This window comes from Globicephala melas, chromosome X, assembly GCF_963455315.2.
Source record: "Globicephala melas chromosome X, mGloMel1.2, whole genome shotgun sequence".
Lineage (NCBI taxonomy): Eukaryota > Metazoa > Chordata > Mammalia > Artiodactyla > Delphinidae > Globicephala > Globicephala melas.
The window spans coordinates 80,594,520-80,607,173 of NC_083335.1; the positions used below are offsets into that span (position 1 = coordinate 80,594,520).

Consider the following 12,654-nt stretch of genomic DNA (forward strand, 5'->3'; position numbering starts at 1 on the left):
TATCTTCTTTGGTAAAGTATCTGTTAAGGTTTGGGGCCCATTTTTAATCAGGTTGTATGTTTTCTTATAGGCGAGTTTTAAGAATTATTGGTATATTTAGGATAACAGTCCTTTATCAGTGGTGTTTTTGTAAATATTTTCTCTGTCTGTGGCTTGCCTCCTATTTTTCTTGGCATCTTTCGCAGAAGATTTTAATTTTAATAAAGTCTTGTTTATTATTTCTTTCATAGATCATTCCTTTAGTGTTTTATCTAAAAAGTCATCACCATACCAAGGTCATCTAGGTTTTCTACTATGTTATGTTCTAAGAGTTTTATAGGTTTACATTATACAATTCGGTCTATGATCCATGTTGAGTTGATTTTTTTTGAACTGTGTAAGGTCTGTGTCTAGATTCATTTTTATGCATGTGGATATCCAGTTTTTCCAGCACCATTTATTGAAGAGACTCTCTTTGCTCTATTTTATTGCATTTGCTCCTTTGTCAAAGATCAGTTGACTATATTTATGCAGGTCTATTTACGGACTCTCTATTCTGTTCCATTTATCTATTTGTCAGTTCTTTCCCTAATATCTCACTCTTGATGACTGTAGCTTTATTGTAGTTCTTGGAGTCAGATGATGTCAATCCTATAATTTTGTTCTCTCCTTCAATATGTGTTGGCTATCCTGGGTCTTTTAACTCTCCATATAAACTTTTTTTTTCCTTTGGCCAGTGGCTTGCAGGATCTTAGTTCCCCAACCAATATTTGAACCCCAAGTCCTAACCACTGGGCCACCAGGGAATTCCCTATAAACTTTTGAATCAGTTTGTCAATATCCATAAAAAAACGTGCTGGGGGCTTCCCTGGTTGCACAGTGGTTGAGAGTCCGCCTGCCGATGCAGGGGATGTGGGTTCATGCCCCAGTCCAGGAGGATCCCACATGCCGCAGAGTGGCTGGGCCCATGAGCCATGGCTGCTGGGACTGCACGTCCAGAGCCTGTGTTCCGCAATGGGAGAGGCCACAGCAGTGAGAGGCCTGCGTACTGGGGAAAAAAAAAAAAGTGCTGGGATTTTGATTGGGATTGCATTGAATCTATAGATCAATTTCAGAAGCACTGACATCTTGACAATATTAAATATTCCTACCCATGAACATGGACTCTCTCATCATTTATTTAGTTCTCTTTTGATTTCATTAATCAGCATTTTATAATTTTTCTCATATAGATCTTGTACATGTTTTGTTAGATTTATATCTAAATATTTAATTTTGGGGAAGCTAATGTAAATGATATTACATTTCTAATTTCAAATTCAACTTATTTGTTGCTGATATGTAGAAAAGAAATTGATTTTTGTACATTAAAATCTTATTCTGCAACCTTACTATAATCAATTATTAGTCCCAAGAGTTTTTTGTTGATTCTTTCAATTATCTACAAAGACTATCATGTTATCTGAAAACACAATTTTATTTCTTCCTTCCCAATCTGTATACATTTTGTTTCCTTTTCTTGTCTTATTGCATTAGCAAAGACTTTCAGAAATGGAATGGTGAGAGAGGAAATCTTTTCCCTGTACCTGATCATAGTGGGAAAGCTTCAAGTTTCTCACCATTAAGTAGGATGTTAGTGATAGATTTTTTCATAGATAGTCCTTATCAAGTTGATAAAGTTCCCCTCTGTTCCTAATTTACTGAGAGTTTATCAGGAATGAGTGCTGGATTTTGTCAAATGTGTTTTCTGCATCTATTGATATGAACATGTGATTTTCTTTTTTAGTTTGTTGATGTGATGGATTTCATTTATCAATTTTCAAACGTTGAACCAGCCTTGCATACCTGGAATAATTTACACATGGTTGCAGTGTATAATTCTTTTTATACCTTGCCGGATTTGATTTGCTAGTATTTTATTGAGAATTTTTGCATCTGTTAAGCCAATATTAAAAATAAAAGTTAAGATAATAGGGTTCAAAATGGCAGCATAAAAAGAGCCTGAACTTACCTCCTCCCAAGGATACAATAAATATACAGCTATATAAGGATCATTCCACCTGAAAAGAATGTGAGAATTGACTTGAGATGTGGGGGCGAGCAGTCACAGCACTATCCCACCACCTTGCTGAAACTAGGGAATGTCTGTTGTTGCAGCACACACACACACACACACACACACACACACACACACACACACACACACACACACACCGTTCCCTGGCTGGGGAAGGCGAGTATGACAAGTTGCAGTATTATTCCTCTCCCAGCCTAAAGCCAGCTCAACACTTCCCTGCCACCAGGCTGGGTCTTGCAAATATGAGCAGTTGCAGCATTCTCCTACACCTGGCCTAAAGCTGACATGCACTCAGACAAGGCACTCTACTGCTGTGTTGCTGAAGCCTGCAACTGTATGCAGTCATTTTCCCACTGCCTTTATGAAAAAAGGGAACAAGCCCTGCACCATACACTCTCCAGCTTCCTAGCCAAAGTTGTTGGGCATGTACAATTCACAAAAGGGACAGCACTTGATTGCCTGGCCCTGTTGACCAAGAGGGCTGGCATTCCAGAGCTCCATGGGACTGTAACAATCAGAAAGACAGTTCTCAGCAGGCCACCAACACCAGGGTACTGCACAGACAGCAGACTGAAACACAATCTCAGTCTTCCTGTGAAAAAGGCCTATTTACTTAGCCTGGAACTTCACCCTGAAGTAGAGGCTTCAGGTTTCCCACACATCTAGAGGTTAAGGAGGTGCTCCCAGGGTATATAAGCAGGGAGACACCATCCTTGCCCACCCTCTTGGCCTCACTAATGCTCAACAAGGCTCCCCAGAGTGCAACTTATATACTAGTCAGGAGCCCCAATGTTTGTAGCTGTTACCCAGAGGACACCTCCAGGTCTCCTCATCTGGAAGCCAGCAGAGAATACAATTATGGCTCCACTGGAATGTATATATCTGTGTACTTTAAAAGTACTGCCTGAGGGTCTGGCTTCCAATCAGACTGACATTGGGGTTAAATGAGATTCCTCCCCTTGGAACACTGAGAGGTCTCAGTACATCCTCAACATCAGGGGCATATCAAGAATAAATCAGGTGGTATAGACAACTGCAAAGATTTGTGAGACAACCAAGAGCTAGGACGAGGTTGAATGAGAAGGATCATCACCTACACAAGGTCACTCCTTCAAGAATGAGAGAGGTAGCAATATTGCCTAATACATGGAAATAAACATAGAGATCAAAGCAAAGTGAGGAAACAGAAAAATATGTTCAAAATGAAAGAACGAGACAAAACCCTCAGAAATAGATCTTAATGATATGGGAATAAGTAATATAATTTATAAAGAATAAAAATGGGCTTCCCTCGTGGCACAGTGGTTGAGAATATGCCTGCCAATGCAGGGGACATGGGTTTGAACGCTGGTCCAGGAAGATCCCACATACTGTGGAGTAACTAAGACCGTGAGCCACAACTACTGAGCCTGCATTCTAGAGCCCATGCACCACAACTACTGAAGCCTGCGTGCCTAGAACCTATGTTCTGCAACAAGAGAAGCCACCACAATGAGAAACCCATGCACCACAAAGAAGAGTAACCCCTGCTCATGGCAACTAGAGAAAGCCTGTGCACAGCAATGAAGACCCAATGCAGCCAAAAATAAATAAATAATAATAATAATAAAGAAGTGGTGGCCCCTTAAAAAAAAGAATTCAGGGCTTCCCTGGTGGCGCAGTGGTTGGGTGTCCACCTGCTGATGCAGGGGACATGGGTTCATGCCCCGGTCTGGGGGGGTCCCGCATGCCGAGGAGCGGCTGGGCCTGCGGGCCATGGCTGCTGGGCCTGCGCATCCGGGACCTGTGCTCTGTGGCGGGAGGGGCCATGGCAGTGAGAAGCCCACGTACCGCAAAAAAAAAAAAAAAAAATTCAAAGTGATGGTCATAAAGATTCTCATTGAACTTGGAGAAGAATGGATGAACACAGTGAGAACTTCAAAAAAATTTATAAAATATAAAAAAGAACCAATCAGAGGTGAAAAACACATAACTGAAATGAAAAATACATTAGAGGGAATCAATGGAAGGTTAGATAATACAGAAGAACAGACCAATGATCTGGAAGACAGGGTAGTGGAAATCATCCAATCAGAACAGCAAAAAGAAAACAGAATTCTGTGGAATGAGGATAGTTTAAGGGAACTCTGGGCAACCTCAGGCATACTAACATTTGCATTATAGGGACCTCCAGAAGGAAAAGAAAGAAAGGGGCAGAAAACTTCTTTGTAGAAATAATGGCTGAAAACTTCCCTAACCTGGGGAAAGAAACAGACATCCAAGTATGGAGAGTCCTAAACAAGATGAACCCAAAGAGATCCACACCAAGACACATTACAATTAAAATGCCAAAAGTTAAAAATAAAGAGAATTTTTAAAGCAACAAGTGTAAAACAACTAGTTACATATAAGTGAACCCCCTTAAGATTATCAGTGAATTTTTCAGCAGAAACTTTGCAGGCCAGGAAGAAGTGGCATGATACATTCAAAGTGCTGAAAGGACAAAACTTACACCAAGACTATTCTATTCAGCAAGGTTATCATTCAGAATTGAAGGAGAAATAGTTTGCCAGACAGGCAAAAACTAAACGAATTCATCACCACTAAACCAGCCTTACAAGAAATGATAAAGGGACTTCTTTAAGCAGAATGGAAGAGTCCATAAATAGAAATAAGAAAATATGCAAAAGAGAAAATCTTGGTAAAAACAAATATATAACAAAGCCACTTATAAAGCTAGCATGAAAGGTAAAAAACAAAAGTAGTAATATCAACTAAAAGTACAATAAGTAGTTGAGGGATACACAAAATAAAAAGATTTAAAATAGGCTGTCAAAAATATTAAAAGGGGGAGTAAGTTAAAATATAGTGCTTTTAGAATGCATTTGAATTTAAGCAACTATCAACTTGAAATAATCTGCTTTATATACAGATTGTTAGATATGAACCTCATGGTAACCAAAAACAAAAAACTTATAATAGATACACAAAAAATAAAGAGAAAGGAATCCAAATATAACACTAAAGAAAATCATCAAACCACAAGGGAAGAGAACAAGAGAAATAGAAAAGAACAGAGAAGAACTGCAAAAAAAAACAACCAGAAAACAATGAACAAAACGGCAAAAAGTATATACCTCTCAAAAATTAACTTAAATGTAAATGGACTAAATTATCCAACCAAAAGACATGAAGTGGCTAAATGGATTAAAAAACAAGACCCATATATATGCTGCCTACAAGACACTTACTTCAGATGAAAGGACACACACAGATTGAAAGTTAAAGAATGTAAAAAGATCTTCCATGTAAATGGAAACCAAAAGAAAGCTGGAGTAGCTATACTTATATCAGAGAAAATAGACTTTAAGACAAAGACTGCAATAATATACAAATTAGGTCATTAGATAATGATAAAGGAGTCAATCCAACAGGAGGATACACAGGCATACCTCATTTTATTGCCCTTTGTTTATTGTGCTTTACAGACATTGCATTTTTTACAAATCAAAGTTTCGTGACAACCCTGCATTGTCTGATGATGGTCAGCATTTTTTAGTACTTTTTCAAAGATATAATGCTGTTGCACACAGTAGACTACAGTGTAGTGTAAACATGACATTTATATGCACTGGAAAACCAAAAAATTCATGTGACTCACTTTATTGCAATATTCACTTTATTGAAGTGATCTGGAACCAAGCTCACAGTATTTCCAAGGTATGCCTATAATAATTTTAGATATTTATGCACCCAACATAGGAGCACCTATATACAAAGAAATATTAATAGACCTAAAGGGAGAATAAAAAGCAATACATAATTGTAGAGGGCTTTAATACCCCACTTTTATCAATGGATATATCATCCAGACAGAAAATCAACAAGGAAACATTGACCTTAAATGACAAGATGAATTTAACAAAATATACACAACATTCCATCCAAAAGAAACAGAATACACATTCTTCTCAAGAACACATGGAACATTCTCCAGGATACATCATATGTTAGTGCACAAAACCAGTCTTAATAAATTTAAGGGACTTCCCTGGTGGCATAGTGGTTAAGAATCCACCTGCCAATGCAGGGGCACGGGTTTGATCCCTGGTCCAGGAAGATCCCACATGCTGCGGAGAACCTAAGCCCATGTGCCACAACTGCTGAGCCTGCGCATCACAACTACTGAAGCCTGCATGCTCTAGAGCCCGCGTGCCACAACTACTGAGCCCACGTGCCTAGAGCCCATGCTCTGCAACAAGAGAAGCCACTGCAATAAGAAGCCTGCGCACCAAAACAAAGAATAGCCCCCTCTCGCCACAACTAGAGAAAGCCCATACGCAGCAATGAAGACCCCACGTAGCCCAAAAAAATAGATAAATAAAATAACTTAAAAAAATAAATTTAAGAAAATTGAAATCATATCAAGCATCTTTTTGGACTATAGAAATCAATTAGAAGAAGAAAAGTGGAAAATTCACAAATAAGTGGAGATTAAACATGTTACTGAAAAACCAATGAATAAAAGAAAAATTCAATAGAGAAATAAAAAATGCCTTGAGTCAATGAAAATGGAAATACAACATACCAAAACATATGGGCTACAGCAAAAGGAGTTGCAAGAGGGAAATTCATAGAGATAAATGCCTACATCATAAAATAATAAAAAGCTCAAATAAACAACTTAACTTTATACCTCAAGGAACTAGAAAAAAGAAGAACAAATGAAGCCCAAAGTCAGTAGAAGGAAGGAAATAATAAAGATCAGAGTGGAAATAAATGAAATAGAGACTAAAAGGACAATCAAAAAAATCAATAAAATTAAGAGCTCATTCCTTGAAAAGATAAATAAAATTGACAAAATGTTAGCTGCATTCACCAAGAAAAAAAGAGCAAGTCTCAAATAAAATCAGAAATTATAGAGATGTTACAATTGATACCACAGAAATACAAAGGATAATAAGAGACTACTATGAAGAATTATATACCAACAAATTGGACAACCTATAGGAAACTGATAAATTCCTAGAAACATACAACCTACCAAGACTGATTTAGGAAGAAACAGAAAATATAAATAGACCAACTACTCCCAAAACATTAAAAGCCCTGGATTAGATGGCTTCGATGGTGAATTCTACCAAACATTTAAATAATAAATACCAATACTTCTCAAACTCTTCTAAAATATAGGAAATGGAGGGGGCAACACATCTAAATGCATTTTTTGAGACCAACATTACCTTAATCTCAAAATTAGACAAGGACACCAAGAAAAGAAAATTACAGTCCAACATTCCTGAGAGACATAGAATCAAAAATCCTCAACAAAGTATTTGCAAACAAAATTCAGCAACACAATAAAAGAATTGTAACCATAATCAAGTGGAATTTTTCCAGAGATCAGTAATGGTTCAACATCCACAAATCAAACAGTATGCCATACCACAGTAACAAAATGAGTGACAAAAATCATATGATCATCTCAAAAGACAGAAAAGACATTTGACAAATTTCAACATACATTTATGATAAAAACTCTCTCTCAACAAGGTGAGTATAGAGGGAATATATCACAACATAATAAAGGCCATAGAAGACAAGTCCATGGCTAACTTCATGCTCAGTGGTGAAAAACTGAAAGCATTTCCTCTAAGGTCAGAAACAAGACAAAGATGCCCACTCTCTTCACTTTTATTCAACATAATATTGGAAGTCCTAACCACAGCAGTCAGACAAGGAAAAGAAATAAATGGAATCAATATTGAAAATGAATAAGTAGAATTGTCACTGTTTGCAGATGAAATGATACTACATAGGGAAAATCCTAAAGACACCACCTAAAAGGGGTGGGATGAACTGGGAAACTGGGATTGACACATATACAATAATATGTATAAAATAGATAACTAATAAGAACCTGCTGTATAGCACAGGGAACTCTACTCAGTGCTCTGTGGTGACCTAAATGAGAAAGAAATCCCCAAGGAGATATATGTATACATATAGCTGATTCACTTCACTGTACAGCAGAAACTAACACAACATTGTAAAGCAACTATACCCCAATTAAAAAAAAAACACCTAAAAGTTATTAGAAATAATAAATGAATTCAGTAACGTTGCAGGATACACAATTAATACATAGAAGTCAGTTGCCTTTCTATACAATAATAATGAATTATCAGAAAGAGAAATTAATAAAACAAGCCTATTTACAACTGAATCAAAAAGAATTAAATACCTAGGAATAAACCTAACCAAGAAAGTAAAAGACTCATACTTGGAAAACGAATAGGTATTGATGAAAGAAATTGAAGATGACACAAACGGATGGAAAGATATACCATGTTCATGGATTGGAAGAATTAATATTGTTAGGCAGAACACTCTATGACATAAATCACAGCAAGATCCTTTTTGACCCACCTCCTAGAGAAATGGAAATAAAAACAAAAATAAACAAATGGGACCTAATGAAACTTCAAAGCTTTTGCACAGCAAAGGAAACCATAAACAAGACCAAAAGACAACCCTCAGAATGGAAGAAAAGATTTGCAAATGAAGCAACTGAAAAAGGATTAAGCTCCAAAATTTACAAGCAGCTCATGCAGCTCAAGCAGCTCAGTATCAAAAAAAAACAAACAACCCAATCCAAAAATGGGCAGAAAACCTAAATAGACATTTCTCTAAAGAAGATATACAGACTGCCAACAAACAAATGAAAGAATGCTCAACATCATTAATCATTAGAGAAATGCAAATCAAAACTAAAATGAGATATCATCTCACACCAGTCAGAATGGCCATCATCAAAAAATCTAGAAACAATAAATGCTGGAGAGGGTGTGGAGAAAAGGGAACACTCTTGTACTGTTGGTGGGAATGTAAATTGATACAGCCACTATGGAGAACAGTATGGAGGTTCCTTAAAACACTAAAAATAGAATTACTATACGACCCAGCAATCCCACTACTAGGCATATACCCTGAGAAAACCATAATACAAAAAGAGTCATGTACCAAAATGTTCATTGCAGCTCTATTTACAATAGCCAGGACATGGAAGCAACCTAAATGTCCATCAACAGATGAATGGATAAAGAAGACGTGGCACATATATACAATGGAATATTACTCAGCCATAAAAAGAAACGAAATTGAGTTATTTGTAGTGAGGTGGATGGACCTAGAGTCTGTCACACAGAGTGAAGTAAGTCAGAAAGAGAAAGACAAATACCATATGCTAACACATATATATTGAATCCAAAAAAAACAAAGGTCATGAAGAACCTAGGGGCAAGATGGGAATAAAGATGCAGACCTACTAGAGAATGGACTTGAGGATATGGGGAGGGGGTAGGGTAAGCTGGGACAAAGTGAGAGAGTGGCATGGACATATATACACTACCAAACGTAAAATAGATAGCTAGTGGGAAGCAGCCACATAGCACAGGGAGATCAGCTTGGTGCTTTGTGACCACCTAGAGGGGTGGTATAGGGAGGGTGGGAGGTAGGGAGATGCAAGAGGGAAGAGATATGGGGATATATGTATATGTATAACTGATTCACTTTGTTATAAAGCAGAAATGAACACACCATTGTAAAGCAATTATACTCCAATAAAGATGTTAAAAAAATAAAATAAAGATAATACACCTAATTTTCAGAGGTGAAGAAAGGATTAAATAAGATAATTCATTAAACATTTTTAGTTTTGTGACTATAAAATAAATAATCCATTAAAAAACTTTCTGTTATAAATAAATAAAGTGGCAGAGCCCGGAGGTTGGCGGGGGGAAGAATTAATATTGTTAAAATGACCATACTACCCAAGATGATCTACAGATTTGATGCAATCCTTATCAAAGTACCAATGAAATATTTCACTGAACTGGAACAAAGGATCCTACAATTTGTATGGCATCACACACAAACTAAAACCCAAGTAGCCAAAACAGTCTGAGAAAGAAGAAAATGCTGGAGGTATCATGCTCCCTGATTTCAAACTATACTAAAAAGCTACACTAATCAAAACAGTATGGTACTGGCACAAAAACAGACACATATATCAATGGAACAGAATAGGGAGCCCAGAAATAAACCCACATTTATATGGTTAATTAGTCTATGACAAAGGAGGCACAAATATGCAATATGAGAAAGACAGCTTCTTCAATAAATGATATAGTTGGAAAAACTATACAGCCATATGCCAAAAAAAAAAATCAAACTGGAGTACTTTTTCATACCATGTATAAAAGTAAACTCAAAATGGATTAAAGACTTAAATGTAACCCCTGAAACCATAAAATTCATAGAAGAATCACAGGCAATACATTCTCTGACATTAATCTTAGCAACGTGTTTTTGGATAGGTCTCCTCAGGCAAAGGAAACAATATGGGACTACATCAAAATAAAAAGCTTTTGCACGGTGAAGGAAACTATCAACAAAATGAAACGGAAATGAGAGATTTTGCAAATGATATATCCAACAAGAGGTTAATATGCAAAATATGAAAAGAACTCATACAACTCAACATCAAAAAAACAAACAACCCAAGTAAAAAATGGGCATGGGGGCTTCCCTGGTGGCGCAGTGGTTGAGAATCTGCCTGCTAATGCAGGGGACACGGGTTTGAGCCCTGGTCTGGGAGGATCCCACATGCCGTGGAGCAACTAGGCCCGTGAGCCAAAACTACTGAGCCTGCGCGTCTGGAGCCTGTGCTCCGCAACAAGAGAGGCCGCGATAGTGAGAGGCCCGCACACCGCGATGAAGAGTGGCCCCCGCTTGCCACAACTAGAGAAAGCCCTCACACAGAAACTAAGACCCAACACAGCAAAAATAAATAAATTAATTTTTAAAAAATGGGCATAGGGCTCTTTACGTGCCTAGTGCAGCCATGGCTCATGGTCCCAAGAAGCACCTGAAGCATGTAGCAGCTCCAAAGCATTGAATGCTGGATAAATTGACTGGTGTGTTTGCTCCTCGTCCATCTACCAGTCCCCACAAGCTAAGGGAATGTCGCCCCCAATCACCTTCCTAAGGAACAGACTTAAGTATGCCCTAACAGGAGATGAAATAAAGAAGATCTGCATGCAGCGTTTCATTTGGATTGATGGCAAGGTCCGCACTGATATAACCTACTGCTGGTTTTATGGATGTCATCAGCATTGACAAGACTGGAGAGAATTTTCGTCTGATCTATGGCACCAAGAGTCGCTTTGCTGTTCATTGTATTACACTTGAGGAGGCCAAGTATAAGCTGTGTAAAGTGAGAAAGATCTTTGTGGGGACAACAGGAATCCCTCATCGGGTGACCCATGATGCTCCCACCAGCCACTACCCTGATCCCCTCATCAAGATGAATGACACCATTCAAATTGATTTGGAGACTGTCAAGATTACTGATTTCATCAAATTTGACACTGGTTACCTGTGCATGGTGACTGGAGGTGCTAACCTGGGAAGAATTGGTGTAATCACTAACCGGGCGAGACATCCTGGTTCTTTAGGTGTAGTTCGTGTGAAAGATGCCAGTGGCAACAGCTTTGCCACCCGGCTCTCCAACATTTTCGTTATTGGCAAAGGCAACAAACCATGGATCTCTCTTCCTCATAGAAAGGGTATCCGCCTTACCATTGCTGAGGAGAGAAACGAGACTGGCGGCCAAACACAGCAGTGAATAAAATGAACTCTAAGTGACATGATTGGAAAAGTCTTTGTACTTAAAGATAATACCACATAAAAAAATGGGCATAGGACCTAAATTGATATTTTTCCAAAGAAGACATACATATGGCCAACAGACACATGAGAAGATGCTCAACATCACTAATCATCAGAGAAATGCAAATCAAAATCACAATGAGATACCACCTCACACATGTCAAAATGGCTATTACCAAAAAGACAACAAAATACAAGTGTTGGTGAAGATGTGGAGAAAAGTGAACACTCCAGCACTGTTGGTAGAAATACAAATTGGTGCAGCCAGTGTGGAAAACAGTATGGAAGTTCCTTGAAATTTAAAAATAGAACTGTCATATAATTCAGCAATTCCACTTCAGGGTATTTACCCAAAGAAAACAAAAATACTAATTCAAAAAGTTATGTGCACTTCATGTTTATTGCAGCATTATTTACAATAGCCAAGATAGTAAAGCAACCTAGGTGTCCATCAATGGACAAATGGATAAAGAAGATATGGTATCTCAATAATTAAAAAAGATTTTTTAATACATTGAATTGGATTGAGTTGGATGGAAATGAAAATAAATCATATCGGGCTTCCCTGGTGGTGCAGTGGTTGAGAGTCCGCCTGCCGATGCAGGGGACGCGGGTACATGCCCCTGTCCAGGAAGATCCCACATGCCGCAGAGCGGCTGGGCCCGTGAGCCATGGCTGCTGAGCCTGCGCGTCCGGAGCCTGTGCTCCACAATGGAAGACGCCACAACAGTGAGAGGCCCGCGTATCGCAAAAAGAAAATAATAAAATAAATCATATCAAAATTTGAAGAATAAAGCTAACGCAGTGCTAACATGGCTGTTTCCACATTTGTAATCAACCAGTGTAATCCATCACATCAACAGACTAAACAAGAAACATCAAATAAT

At 38.0% G+C, this 12,654-nt stretch overlaps 1 pseudogene; it reads left to right on the forward strand.

Annotated features, from left to right (window-relative positions):
- The first annotated feature begins 10,940 nt into the window (after positions 1-10,940).
- LOC115849140 (small ribosomal subunit protein eS4-like) lies at positions 10,941-11,739 on the forward strand (annotated as a pseudogene).
- Positions 11,740-12,654: the final 915 nt, after the last annotated feature.